Source organism: Zingiber officinale, chromosome 4A (assembly GCF_018446385.1).
Source record: "Zingiber officinale cultivar Zhangliang chromosome 4A, Zo_v1.1, whole genome shotgun sequence".
In the NCBI taxonomy this organism is placed as follows: domain Eukaryota; kingdom Viridiplantae; phylum Streptophyta; class Magnoliopsida; order Zingiberales; family Zingiberaceae; genus Zingiber; species Zingiber officinale.
This window is the reverse complement of record NC_055992.1, coordinates 14,338,280-14,352,507: the sequence shown is the minus strand read 5'-3', so window position 1 is coordinate 14,352,507 and position 14,228 is coordinate 14,338,280. Positions and strand designations below refer to the sequence as shown.

The 14,228-nt window shown below is 42.2% G+C and overlaps 1 pseudogene; it reads right to left on the bottom strand.

Moving 5' to 3' along the window:
- Positions 1-2,627: 2,627 nt before the first annotated feature.
- Positions 2,628-6,015, bottom strand: LOC121969591 (annotated as a pseudogene).
- Between the last annotated feature and the right edge of the window lie 8,213 nt (positions 6,016-14,228).

The following is a 14,228-nucleotide window of genomic DNA, read 5'->3' as shown; positions in this document are numbered from 1 at the left end:
GTTGGTGAGCTGGTTGCGAAGTAAGTCCCGTCTCGCGAGCTTGGCTTCGGACGTCCCTTCATGTAGCTCAAGGAACTTCTCTCAAAGCTCCTTTGCTGAGTTGTATGTGTCGATGCGGTTGACTTCTTGTGACGGTAGGACGCTTAGCAGATGGAACTCTGTTTTGCCGTTTGCCACATAGTCAGCCTTCTCCTTCTTCGTCCATTGGTATTCTTCCATACCTTCGGGTGTTATAAAACTAAACTTCATTATTAAAAGTAATTCAAAATCGATTTTAAAGAATACCTGCATTCTCTTTTTCCAGCTCGCGAACTCCCCCTCGAACTTCGATGGGTATATGCTCGGTCTGACCATTGATACAATGCTTTGATCAGCGGTTAGTTCTCCTGAAGTGTCCTGGCTCTGATACCACTTGTTAGGACCCTTGGCGACCGGCTAGAGGGGGTGAATAACCCCTGCACAAACTAAATAAAACAACCTTTCTCGGATAAATAACTTGATTAAAAGAACACTTGCATATAAAAATAATTAAGAAACTAAAAGGCAGAGACTCAGCGAATTTACTTGGTTAAATCGGGGAGGTTGTTAATCCAAGATGAAAAAGTGCACTAACAATTCTCCTTCAGGCCGAGAAGTCTCTTTACAGCAGTGAACGCTCAAAAACAGAAAGCTAAACAGAAAATGAAGTGCGTACAAGTGTTGTATTGATCTTTCTAGTTGTTGTAAACCTTTGGGAGCAAGACTACTTATATAGCCTTGCTCAGGGTGTATGGAAGGGTTTCAGGTGCCTGGAGTGGGATAGAACTCTATCCCCAATGCGTCGGTCAAAGTCCACGTCGATCTTGATAAAACTTGGATTCCAGGAGCTCGAAGGGTTCCAGGTTCCCGGACTGCTCCGGGCGCCCAGAATGGTTCCGGGCGCCCCAAAGGGGAAAGTCAACATTTTGTTGACTTTCTCTCCGGGCCTCTAGCTTCAGCTCCGCTTGCTTTGGTCTGGGTCTTCCGCTCCGACTCCACTTGCTTGGGTGATTCCGGCAATTCGGAATATGCTCACCTGAACCCAACTTCCGACCTTGATCTCCTCGAGCAAGCTTCCACTCCAGCTTCTCGTCCCTCGGAAACATCGCGTGCCTCCTTCTTGTCCGTCTGCGTACTCTTCCGCAACACCTCGTCCCTCAAATGCATCGAGCCCGTCAGCTCTCTCCCGTGTCGTCCTTCTTGCTAGCTGCATCTTTTGCTTGACGTCCTGTGCTCCTAAGTTCCTGTACACTTAGACACAAGGTTAAACATAACAGGACCTAACCTAACTTGTTTGATCACATCAAAATAATCTTGGGGTACCAACAGACTATCAATATACTGAGAGAATATGTTGTAGCAATGGGGAGCTATATCTCATATGTCCGACCATATATTAAGAGACTTAACGAATACTAAACTTAGATAAGCCCGATTTGCCTTTGTACCAGCCAGTTATTTACAAGTGGAACACTAGATCTTTTAACTCCGACAGACTCTTTGATAGGCCATCCTTATACCGAAAACCTTGACACTGGTTGAAAAACTAAGCCCTAATAGAAGTGACGCTCTGGTTACCATCTCATCTTAACTCTACTACCATCTCACATTAATTTTGATTATCATGTCACCGCTGATCCGCTCATTAGATACTATATCATCCACGTTGGCCGTTTTGGATAGACCACCCTAAGTAATTTTCTCGATTTAATCAATTATTTTCAGCGCTACCCACAGATATCTAGCTCATCTAGCGTTAGATCGTTGTACCCTGGAGTAAATCCTCATTATCTCCATCAACTTTTTGCTCCAAATCGTTTATGGAGTCTACGTGGTGTTCTTGAGTGGCGTCTTTGCGGCTGGGATTAGCCCCTTGTTACTTGCCGCCTTTGGAAGCTTGACCACCGCCGGCATTCTCCTTTCGGCTGCTGTCTTGCTTGAAAGGTAGGTACTGCAGTCAAACTATTTCTTTATATTTCGGTACAAAAAACATAGAATTGACCTGCTGTGTTCATTGTTGATTGCTGCATGCATGACTGCAGAATGAAATGGCCAACCGAGTATAAGTCCTATGTCAAAGTTCTTTCTTCGTTCCTTGGGAGGGCAAGTGATCTTTGTGTCATAAATTAGATTTGAGCAAAGAACAAAACCAGTCCATAAATAGTTTTTTCTGCTACTCATCACGGTAACCTTATACCAAGTTCTGCTATTGGAAGGAATTACAAAAGCTTCTCCAAATATTGCTTCTGCCATGCCTATCCTAACCATTGGCTTCATCTTCATAATCGCAGTTTGCCTCAGGTATTTCAAATTACGATCCCTAATATAACAGATCTCAACACCTTGATCTTTGAATGATCTTATAGGCTTGAAAGATTTGAGGTAAGCTGTCAGTACAGTAGAACAACGATCATAGGAACCTTGGTGTGTTTAACTGGGGCTATAGCAATTTGCTCACCTACTTCAGCAACTAGTCTCTTAACTTTCTTGGCCAAGGCCTGAAACATCGAAGAACTTGTAGTTGATTTTTTTATTGTTTCCTTTGATTTTCCTGAAAACAATTTTCAAGCATCAAAGGATCCTCTTACAAACAAAGAAGTTGGAAGAAATTTTGTAGGGAAGAATGAAGGTTTACAATAACACGATTGATCTCATGCATTTGAAATTAAGCTACATACAAACAAACAAAAAATGAATTCAAGGAATGAGGAGCCATGCAACGTTCCTGTTCACAAGTAGCCGGAATCCGGCGAGGTAGTGAACACAGGCTTGTCCTTGTCCATCACGTTGCTTTCCGCTGCCCCGGCACTGCTGCTCTTCCTCCGCGGCTTCGCCTCGCCGAGCATCGTGAGCACGTCCCTGATCGACGGCCGGTCCTTGGGCAGCTTCGCCGTGCACAGCACCGCGATCCGCAGCACCAACACCATCTCCTCCTGCACATGCTTGCACCGCCCGCCCACGCTCCCGTCCAGCACCTCTTCCACCTGGTTGCTTCTCAGCTTGTCCCGAACCCACCCCACGATGTCCTGCCCTTCGCCGAACTCCGCCTCGATGGGCTTTTTCCCGGTCGCCAGCTCCATCAGCACCACCCCGAAGCTGTAGATGTCGCTCTTCTGATCCACCTTCAGCGTGTAGCCATACTCTGTTTCAGGATAGAGCATGATGAATCTTTCTTTTAACCAGAAACAGAGCAAATTAAACGAGAGATTTTGATCATGTACCTGGAGCGATGTAGCCGTACGACCCGGCGACCATCGTCACGGATTCATTGGTCCTCGACATCATCCTCGCGAGGCCGAAGTCGGCGATTCGGGCGTCGAGGTTGGCGTCGAGCAAGATGTTGTTCGACTTAATGTCTCTGTGAATTATGGGAGGGTTGAAGTCGTGGTGGAGGTAGGCGAGTGCCTGTGCGACACCGGCAGCCACGTTGTACCGCACCACCCAGTCAGCGAGTACGCCGCCGCCGCCCTGCTGCGGCCCGTGCAACGCCTCCCACAGGCTGCCGTTGGGCATGTACTCGTATAGGATCATTGTGTCGACGTCGTTGTGCATGTAACCGAGCAATCGTACGATGTTGCGGTGCCGGAGCTTGCCTAGTACGTTGACTTCTCCGGCCATTTCGGCGGCGAGGCTCGAGCTACCGCCGCCTCCTGCGGCGTTGTCGGGAGAGCCGCCAGCCCGCCAGAGCTTCTTGACGGCCACCACCGTGTGCGGAGGCCGCGGGAGCTCGGCCTTGTAGACGATCCCAGTGGCACCCATTCCGATGACGTTCGCCTCCTTGACGCAGGCGATGATTTCTCCGCTCGTGAAGTAGAGCCGCTGAAACGCCGTCAGCCTCCACGGCCATGCGCCGCCAGTCTCTTCGTCAAAGCGTTCCTCGCAGCAGCTGCCGTTGCTGGCATACCATTTCTTGTAAAGATACTGAGCGCCCAAGAGAATGATGCAGAAGGCGAGCACCACCGCGATGCCTGTCATCCATCCGGCGACGATGTGCTTCAATCGAGCACTCTTTCGACTCCCCGACCAAGCCTCCCCGTCTCCCGAGCGGCACGGAGGCAGCACTCCGCCACAAAGTCCCGAATTCCCAGCGAGCTCGTCAGGGTTTATGGTCCTCAGTATGCCATTTGCGGGGACAGGGCCAGAGAGATTGTTGTGCGACAAATTCAAAGTCTCAAGCGCCGGCGAGCTCCCAAAGTTCTCCGGTATCGGTCCTGTTAGCAGGTTATTAGAGAAGTCAACGGTGGCGAGCGCCGGCATCATTGCTATCGCGACAGGGATCTCGCCGGCGAGCAAATTGCCATGGAGGTCGAGACTGACCAGCTTCTGGCACGCAGCAAGGCTCGCCGGGATACCTCCTTCAAGGCGGTTATTCGACAGATCGAGAACCGCCATCGTGGGGCAGTCTTGGAACTGGTCCGGAATCTCGCCGGAGATCCGGTTATCAGATGCCATGAAGCTCTGAAGCGTGGGGATGGAGAAGATGTTGGAAGGGAGGCCCAACCGGAAGCCGTTGTGGGAGAGGTCGATGAAGGAGAGCGACGTCGAGAGGGCGATGTCGCCGGGAATCTCGCCGTCGAGCTCGTTTCCGGCCAACTCCAACCTCTCCAGCATCGGCAGTTTCCCTAGACCAACGGGGATCGAGCCGTTGAGCCGGTTGCTCTGCATCCTCACCCGGACCAACGTGGTGCACGTCGTCAGTCCCGTTGGAATCCCGCCGGAGAAGGCGTTGTTGAAGAGGATAAGCTTGGCGAGGCTGCCGCCGTCGCATAGGCTTCCGGGGATCTCACCGGAAAGTGAGTTGGACGACACGTCGAGCCACGTCAGCTGCGAGCTGCGTCCCAGATTCGGTGGGAGAGCGCCGGTGAGCGAGTTGTTCCACAGCTCGAGCACTAACAATTTAGGCAAGACCCCAATGCCGGCAGGCACCGTGCCAGTGAGCCTGTTGCACATCAGGTTTAGCAGCTCCAAATTCTCCAACATCGCTAACTCCGGCGGAATCCCGCCGGAAATCAAGTTGTCAGAGAGGTCGAGCAACATGAGTGCCGAGATATTCCCAATTTCGAATCTCTCCGTCCAAATTGTTCTTGTACAAAAACAGAGTAGTCAGCTGCTTGAGCTTTCCCAATTCCGGCGGAATCCCGTCGTTGAGATTCCCGACTGCCAAGTCGAGGTATTGAAGATTCGAGAGGTTCCCGAACTCGGCGGGGATGCTTCCCTCCAGCTCATTGTACCCTATTATGAGCTTCTCCAGCGAGGTGAGTTCGCTGAGCTCCGCTGGGATTTTTCCGGTAAGATTGTTGCCGGAAAGGCCTAAAAATTTCAGATTTCGTAGGCTCCTGTAGGCCGTCGGGATCGACCCCTCGAAGAAGCTTCCTCGAAAATCTAACACCTGGAGAGCTGTCGCGTTGGATAGATCTTCTGGTAGTGATCCGACGAAGTTGTTGCTCGACGCGTTCAGGATCGTGAGCCCCTTCGACGAGCCTAGGCCGTTGGGGAACTCGCCGACGAAGGCGTTGGCGCTGACGTCGAACTCGCGGAGGGAGGAGAGGCCGGATAGAGAGATGGAAAGCGAGGAGGAGAAGGAGTTGCAGCAGAGGTTGAGTGTGGTGAGGCTGCTGAGGCGGCGGAGGTCGTCGGCGATGACGCCGCTAAGGTTGAGGCGCGAGAGGTTGAGCGCGGAAACAAAGCCCAGGGAGTTGCATTCGACGCCGGTCCAATTGCAGTGGAAGAAGTCATCTTCCAGGTTCTCCGGAGGGATCCAGTCGCTGAGGGAGTGGAGGGGATCGACAAGGCCGGATTTGATAGCGAGCAAAGCGGCGATCTCGTCGTCTATAGTGACTGCTGCGCTGGAAGTTGTAGCGCACCAGCAAAAGATGTTGAAGGCGAAGAAGAAGAAGAAGAAGAAGGTGTGGGAGAAATGATGAGCAATTGGCTTCATCTTTACTTTCTTCCTCCCTATCTCTAGGCCTACTTCATCCTCTACTCCGTTTGCATGCCACTGATGGAGGAGGAAGAAGAACTAGTAGTAGTAGTAGTAGTAGTAGTGGAGAAAAGATTAATTATTGTGGTTTAATTTGTTTATTAATTCGGAACTTTAACCCCTATCATTTCTGTAAGATCCAAAGCCCCATTCAATTTTCTTTTCAAGGCGAGAAGTGTAAGATGAGAGGAAGAAGCGAGGGGAGGGAGGGATGGAAATCCTAGTATGTCTTTACTATAGGAGAAAAAAAAAAGATTAAAAGAAAAAAAAAACTTAACATTAATATCAATGAGATTAATCATCCCCTTGTCCAAATTTAGAATGAGAGATAGTTCCTTTCTCCTGAAATTTTATTCAGAGAAATCAAAGGGCACTTGAAAAAAAAAAGAAAACATTTCAATGAGAAAAGTTAAAGCAAATATGAAACCATATTAGGGGATAAAAATATAATGGTCAAGTGGACATTATTTAAAGGAAAAAAAAAAAAAGGAAAAATGGCTCGTGAGATCTTGGGTTTTGCGACAGCTGTGAAGTTATAGTTAATGGGTTCAAGCTTTGGACTAATAGAGAACAATGTCCGACATGAAACATGGGGAGAATGTGTCTAAAGCCAACCATAACTATATTATTATTCGGCTCCATCCTTTTTACTTAGAACCTACTAATGCAAGGCTGACGCAAAAAGATGGTACAAGGAACGTGTAAGTCATTTTACTTGTATGTTCAGTAGATGATCTCATAAAAGAAACTGCATCAAGTATTAACGGTTGAGTCTTAGCCTGAATCAACTTAATTGTGAAATGCTCCTACTCTTACTCCCACTGTGTTTTTAGGCAATCAAGTTGTAAATGAATTAAATGTTGAATGTAGTACTTGTTGCACGATATTGCATGATTTTAGAGCTATTTGTCAAAGTTACATGAATATGTTGAATTGAATTGAGATGAGTTGAGTTGATAATCTTAAGCTGTCAGCATGGGCTGATGAGATGAGTTGTTTGGTTGTCCGACCTCGGGCGAGACATTGCTAGCTAACTGTCGAGTGCTTCTCGAGTCCAAGTTGGAAGCTGAGTGTTGAGTCGTCATCCGACTGCCAAATCCAAATGGGTTGCTGATTGAGCGCTAAGTTGAGACGTCGAGTGCTCCTAAGTGGTTTCGAGTGCCATGAGATCTGAGTGGCTTGAGTGCTTCTTGAGTCCGAATGGAATGTTAAGTGTCGCCCGATCGGGTTGTGGAGTCAGGACGTCGAATACTCCTACCGAGTCACCAAGTGACCGAGTAGACCAAGCTATCGAGCTACTGAATCAATCAAGTACCAAGTTGATCGAGTGTTGAGCTACTGAGTTACCAAGTACCAAGTCGGCCGAGTCAAGAAACCAAATTGCATGATTGTTGAGTCTGAATGGGTCACCCAGTTTGGAAAAGAAGACGTCGAGGCTTGCATTTAATAGAGTATCCTTAAAACATATTTGCCCCTTCCAGCGGTACTTAGAGGTTACGTCAGACATCTATTTCCTAGGATTCAACGGTAAAACCACAAATGTAATATAGAATAGGTTGTTTGTGGCGAACTAAGAGAATACTAAAACAATAGCATGGATAAAATTGTCGAGCGGAGCGCACTACTGAAAAAAAGAAAGTAAGGGGGAATGAAGGTGGATAGATTTTTTTTTTTTCTCTTTTCTTATCTCTTGCGCATACCTCTACTCATGGTCTCTTTATATAGGATCTCCGACCCTTTATAGCATTAATGATCGATTAAAGGTCATTTAGTATCATTCCCTATCTAGCATGAAACGCCAGTAGCCGACCATCAATGATCGATCATTTTACTCAGGTGGTTATGGATACACCATTAAAATTTGATCATCTCAGATTCAGCACATTAATGCCTCCATTACGCATTTGAGCAGTAGTGAAAAGAGGATTCATGTGACAAAATATTGGTTGATTCACTTGAGCAAATTTTACTTCAATCGGTCCGACATTCGACTTGTGTAAGTTGTGATCGCACATGAGTCAACTTGGTTTGGTGTAATGTGAACCCTAGATTTGCACCCATGCATGGAAGTGTTGTGTGTTGCAGATGAACCAGTATGACCTAGTTGTAACAGTTACACTAAATTATCTCTCAGCGCAAGATTGTTGAATGTCAAGGCAGATCATAATGTTTCTAAAGATTGTTTTAATTACTTTGTTCAAGTTATTGGAGAGGTATTGTCACGTGATCACATAATGCCTAATGATTTTTACAATATGAAAAAATTTGTAAAAGAATTAGATCTTCTAGTGGAAAGAATTGATGTTTACATAGAATGTATGTTATATTGGGGAGATGATGAAAATGTAGAAGTTCGTAAATTCTGTAATCAAACTAGGTACAAGAGCATCAGAAGGCGTCAACATCGACGTAAATTATACCCTTAGTTATTTTATTTGCCTTTAACTCCTAGGTTACAAAGGCTTTATGCATCAAATGCTAATGTTGAACACACACTACAAGAAATTATAGATTTAACCACACCTAATAGACAACAGTTTTTTGAGAAACTGTTGTCTTTTTGTCATTTAACAACGATTTTATTGAAAACTGTTGTTGTTAGTCGTGTTTTTTTTTAAAAAAGACAACAATGTTTAAAAAACTGTTGTCTTTGACATACATAAGACAACAGTTTTTTAAAGTTGTTGTTTATGAGATATCTTTATTTGGCATACGACAACAGTTTTAATCAACCGTTGTCTATTAGTGTTGCTTAAAACTATGTTGAAACTATGTTGTCTATTAGTTTTAATCAACAGTTTTAATTTGGTGTCTAAAACTATGTTGTCTTTAAAAATTATTTTATAAAAAAATAGTCAAACATAGTTATTTGCCTATTTTCATTGATGAAGTGAAATTTATATCCCTTAATGTTTATCTCTAAGATAAAATTTGTGGTCTATTTTAAGATGGATGGATTTATTCAAATAGTAAGGATAAAATTGCAATTTTGTACAAAATATATGTTGCAACAACTATTCTTCATTAATTTCGTTTTCTTTTTACCACATCGCGCGCACCGCCACCAAAAACCCGCGCTAACCCTAATCGCGATCTTCTCCCCGACGGCGACCGCCATCTTCTCTCCTTCCAGTCCACGCCGGTCACAAGTTCGCGATCCCCGTGGCTCATTTTGTCCCGAGGTGCGTTTTTCTTCTTCTAATCTGGTGAAGAATCATAGCTCCCGAACGATTTTCTCTCTTCTTTGCACTTTTCTCGGGGGCATAAAAGTGTCTTGTTCTCTTTTAGTCAATTGTATATCATTTCCTTAAAACCACACTACCAAAGAACACATCATCAGAAGCATCATGAACCACATATCTTTCCTACAACCTACGTCCCATGTATTACATATATCTTTTTCCATTCTTCCACTTTCATTATCTTCTGTCTTCTTAAAGTTTGAAGTAAACTTTGAGGGCCCAACATTGTCAATGTGTGCAGCATCTTTAGCCAATTGTAATTCTAAATCATCATCATTTTCTGGGTGGGCATCCAAATCTTTGAACAGAAGGCTTCCCCTGGCATCTGAATCTATGTTTAAAATGTCACTGCTAGCTGAAACATCTGGATTTGCTGGGTTTGCAAGGATCCTTTCCATCTTTTCATTTCTGCTAACTTCCTTGCCTCCTTGCAGCATTGTTTGCTTCATAGATTTTTTCAGTAAACAAGGATCATGAACTGCCTGTGGCATCTCATCATACTTATGGTCTTCACCTGGTAGTTGATTTGCCCTGAATTCATTGTAATCTTGTGAGAAAGCACCGCCTGCTTTTGCATTATTGTGTTCTTCATATAGCATAACTCCAGTTTCTTTTCGGTTCATTGAGTTTCCTCCAATTTCATCTGTATCTTCATCAACTACCAGCCCAGATACAAATTTCTGAGACATGGATGACTCTTTCTTTGAGCATGGTTCCTGCCTAGCTTCCTTCAGGGTTTCCACTGAATTTCCATTATCTTCTTTTATTTCAAGATGTGTCATGAGCTTGTTTTTCTTGTCAATGATTTGCTCTTATATACCTCCACTAGATGTTATTCAAACATGATAGGCACAAGATTTTGGTCATCTATGAATGTAAAATAAGATCAGTATGATATTGGAAAATTAAAAGTGTCAAGCAATCTATGTAATATGTTTTTATCCATTTGACTTACTTTCTAAGATATGCAATATGACATTGTCTTGATTGTTGAGAATTGTTTCGGATTATGAAGCACCATATATACATCTGCTTTATCATTTTCATCCAAGGAAAGGATTTTTTTGATTCTAGGGTTAACATTCTGTAGCAAGAACATGCTGGAGTAACATACAATTTTATATATTATTCAATTGCTAATCGACGAAAATTTTGCCAAGTTTTAGTCTTTTTTTTATTCTAATGCTTTAATAGTTTCAGTGGCACTAGACAACCTCCTAGCTTGTAGAATAGCTTCCTCTTGTAGTTTCTCAATATGCTGAATATTAGAGGATTTCACCATATATTGAATGTTAATTGACAAATTGTTACCTCAAGTTTCTCATAGTTGCCTGCAGACTAGCTTCTTGTTTTTTTATTCTTCAATGAAACAATAGTTGCCTCAAGTTTTTCAATATGCTTGCTTGCTTGACAAATTTTTGATCTGCTTTTGGTATTCATTAATAGTCCTATCTTTGAGCTAGAGTTCACGTTATAGTTTATTTCAAATATTTTTTCATCTAAGGTGGTTTTGAACCCTTCATGTTTTTGCACTAAACCCTTCCCTTTCTTCACATCCATAGATAGTTTTTCTCTTATTAGCAGATTCACTTATTTTAATAATTTAGTTACTTGATTGTATAGATTGTATGCTAAGAATATCTTATGTTTCTTGTTCATTGTGTTAAGATCTTGTTGTATACGGTACAATTGTTTTGAAGGTAGGTGTTATCTCATTTCTAGTTGATTAGTACTTATAACAAGAATGGACAAAGAATGGATGTCAAAGGATAGACTATCTAGTGAATATGATATTGGAGTAGAGTCTTTCTTGCAATTTGCACTGGAAAACGCTAACGATCCTAATGCAATACCTTGCCCATGTGCAAGATGTGGTAACATAAAGAAGAAAAATGTTGAAACTATAAGGGCACATTTATATTGTAATGGTATGGATTTGACATATCATACATGGATATGGCATGGGGAAAGAACTATGACAGAAAACTCAATGAACAGTAATGATCGCGTGGGGCAAGATGAATACAAATATTTTGCCGAGGAGCCTATAGATATGGTGCAAGCTGCATATGATAGTTATGCTAAGAATCCAAGCAAGTTCAATAAGCTACTTGAAGATGCCGAGAAATGTTTATATCCTGGATGCACAAAATTCACAAAATTATCTGTAGTTGTGAAATTATTTAACTTGAAGGCAAAATATAGTTGGAGTGATAAAAGTTTTATCGATTTACTTATTTTGTTTGGAGAAATGCTTCCAGATGACAATGAATTACCTTTATCTTTGTATGACGCAAAGAAAAGCTTATGTGCATTAGGGATGGATTGTGTGAAAATTCATGCTTGTCCTAATGATTGTATCTTATACCGGAAGGAGTACGAAGATTTTGCCAATTGCCCTACTTGCGGGACATCAAGGTGGAAGTTGAGCAACAAATCCAAGATAAAAGAAGGAGTTCCTGCAAAGGTCTTGTGGTATTTCCCACCCATGCCAAGATTTCAAAGAATGTTTCGGAATAAGGCGATATCCAAGGAGTTAACCTGGCATACTGATAAAAGAATTCTTGATGGATACTTACGTCATCCAGCTGACGCACCTTCTTGGAAATTAGTTGATCGCATGTGGCCTGATTGTGCTTCTGAGCCCAGAAATCTGAGATTGGCTATATCAGCAAACAGGATTAATCCCCACAGTTTGTTGAGTTCTACATATAGTTGTTGGCCAGTTTTAATGATCACATACAACTTTCCACCATGGTTGTGTATGAAGAGAAAATTTATTATGCTCACTTTGTTGATATCTGGCCCTAGACAACTAGGAAATGATATTGATGTTTACTTAGCACATCTAATTGATGATTTAAAATGTTTATGGGATAAAGGTGTCGAAACATATGATGCATATCGAGAAGAAAGTTTCTCTCTTAAAGTTGTTCTGCTATGGACAATCAATGATTTTCCTGCATATGGGAACATGTCAGGATATGTTGTGAAGGGATATCATGCATGTCCTATTTGTGCAGAAAAAACTTATTCGACAAGGTTGAAGCATTGTAGAAAAATGTCATATACAGGCCATAGAAGGTTTCTACCTTTATGTCATTCTTATCGAAAGCAAAAGAAGGCATTTAATGGGAATCAAGAATTTAACCTTGCACCAAATCCATTGAGTGACCATGAAGTTTTGGAAAGAGTTGAAAGAATTAATTATCAGTTGGGAAAAATCAGCGGAAAGCTATCATCAAAGAGGAATGATGGAGAAACATGTTGGAAAAAGAAATCAATATTCTTTGAACTTGAATATTGGAAAGAGCTACATGTTCGACATGTTCTTGATGTGATGCATATTGAAAAAAAATATCTGTGAAAGTCTCATCGGTACATTATTTGACATTTCAGGAAAAACAAAGGATGGAGTCGCAGCAAGATTAGACCTTATGGAAATGAATTTAAGAACTGAACTGGCACCAAGGATTGAGGAGAAAAGAACGTTTCTGCCAGCTACCTATTACACTCTAAGTAAAGCTGAGAAAAGAAGTATTTGCAATTCTTTGTCAGGAATAAAGGTCCCTGAAGGTTACTCATCTAATGTTAAAAACCTTGTGTCGATGAAGGATTTGAAACTTGTTGGCCTTAAGTCACATGACTATCACACTTTAATGCAACAATTGCTTCCAGTGGTTATTCGTGGTGTCATGCCAAAACATGTCAGAGATACTATCACTCGGTTATGTTTCTTCTTCAATGCGTTATATAGTAAAGTAATAGACGTTTTAAAGATGGATGACTTGCAAAGAGAGATTGTAATGATATTGTGTTTGCTTGAAAAGTATTTCCCTCCTTCATTTTTTGATATAATGATTCATTTAACTGTTCATCTCGTGCGAGAGGTCAAATTGTGCGGACCCGTTTGATATAGACACATGTACCCATTTGAAAGATACATGAAGATTTTGAAAGGTTATGTGCGCAATCACAATCGGCCTGAAGGGTGTATAGCCGAATGTTATATTGCTGAAGAGGCTGTCGAATTTTGCTCAGACTATCTATCTAATGTCCACACAATTGGGATATCATCAAGTCATCACAAAGTAGAACGTACTAAGCCTTTATCGGGTGCAATAGTGCACTCCGCTAGGCATGATGAGTTGCAACAAGCACATCGTTACATATTGACGAATGATGATGAGATTGATCCTTATATCGAGTATGTTCTCTAACTTATCAATACTTTTATGCAATTTGAATTCATTCTATTGGTTTATTTATTTAAAAATAATTCTATTAGGGCACACATGGTGGAGTTGAGAGCAAGATTTCCTCAGAAAGCTAAGTCCAAAAAGTGGCTACAAGATGAGCATAACCGAACATTTATTAACTGGTTGCATGATATTGTACGTTCCAAAACTACTATGTATTATCATACATACAACTCTTGGTATCTTACGCAAAAATTTAAATTTTATTATATTGTTAACTATAGGTTGAACGTGCGGTTGACCATTCGACCCTTCAAATATCTGAAAGATTAAAGTGGATAGCGCATGAACCTAGCAAGAAAGTGTTAAAGTATTCTAGTTATTTGATTGATGGGATTACTTATGTTACGAAAGAACGTGATGATGTACGAGTTGCTCAAAACTCTGGAGTAAGCTTAGTCGCAAAGACAATGCAAGTTGCCAGTGCAAAGGATAAAAATCCAATTGTGTCGGACATGATTTTTTATGGAGTTATTGAAGAAATATGGTTACTTGATTACCACAAATTTCAAATTACAATGTTCAAATGTAATTGGGTGGAGAATAATAATGGTATAAAAGTAGATGATCTTGGTTTCACATTGGTAAATTTGAAAACGAATTGGATTCAAATCAGATTCTTTTATCTCGGGAAGTCAAGCGAAGCAAGTATTTTATATTGAAGATCCTGTATGGAGTATTGTACTTGCAACTCCTACTAGAGAGTCATTTGAATACGCAAATGGGGAT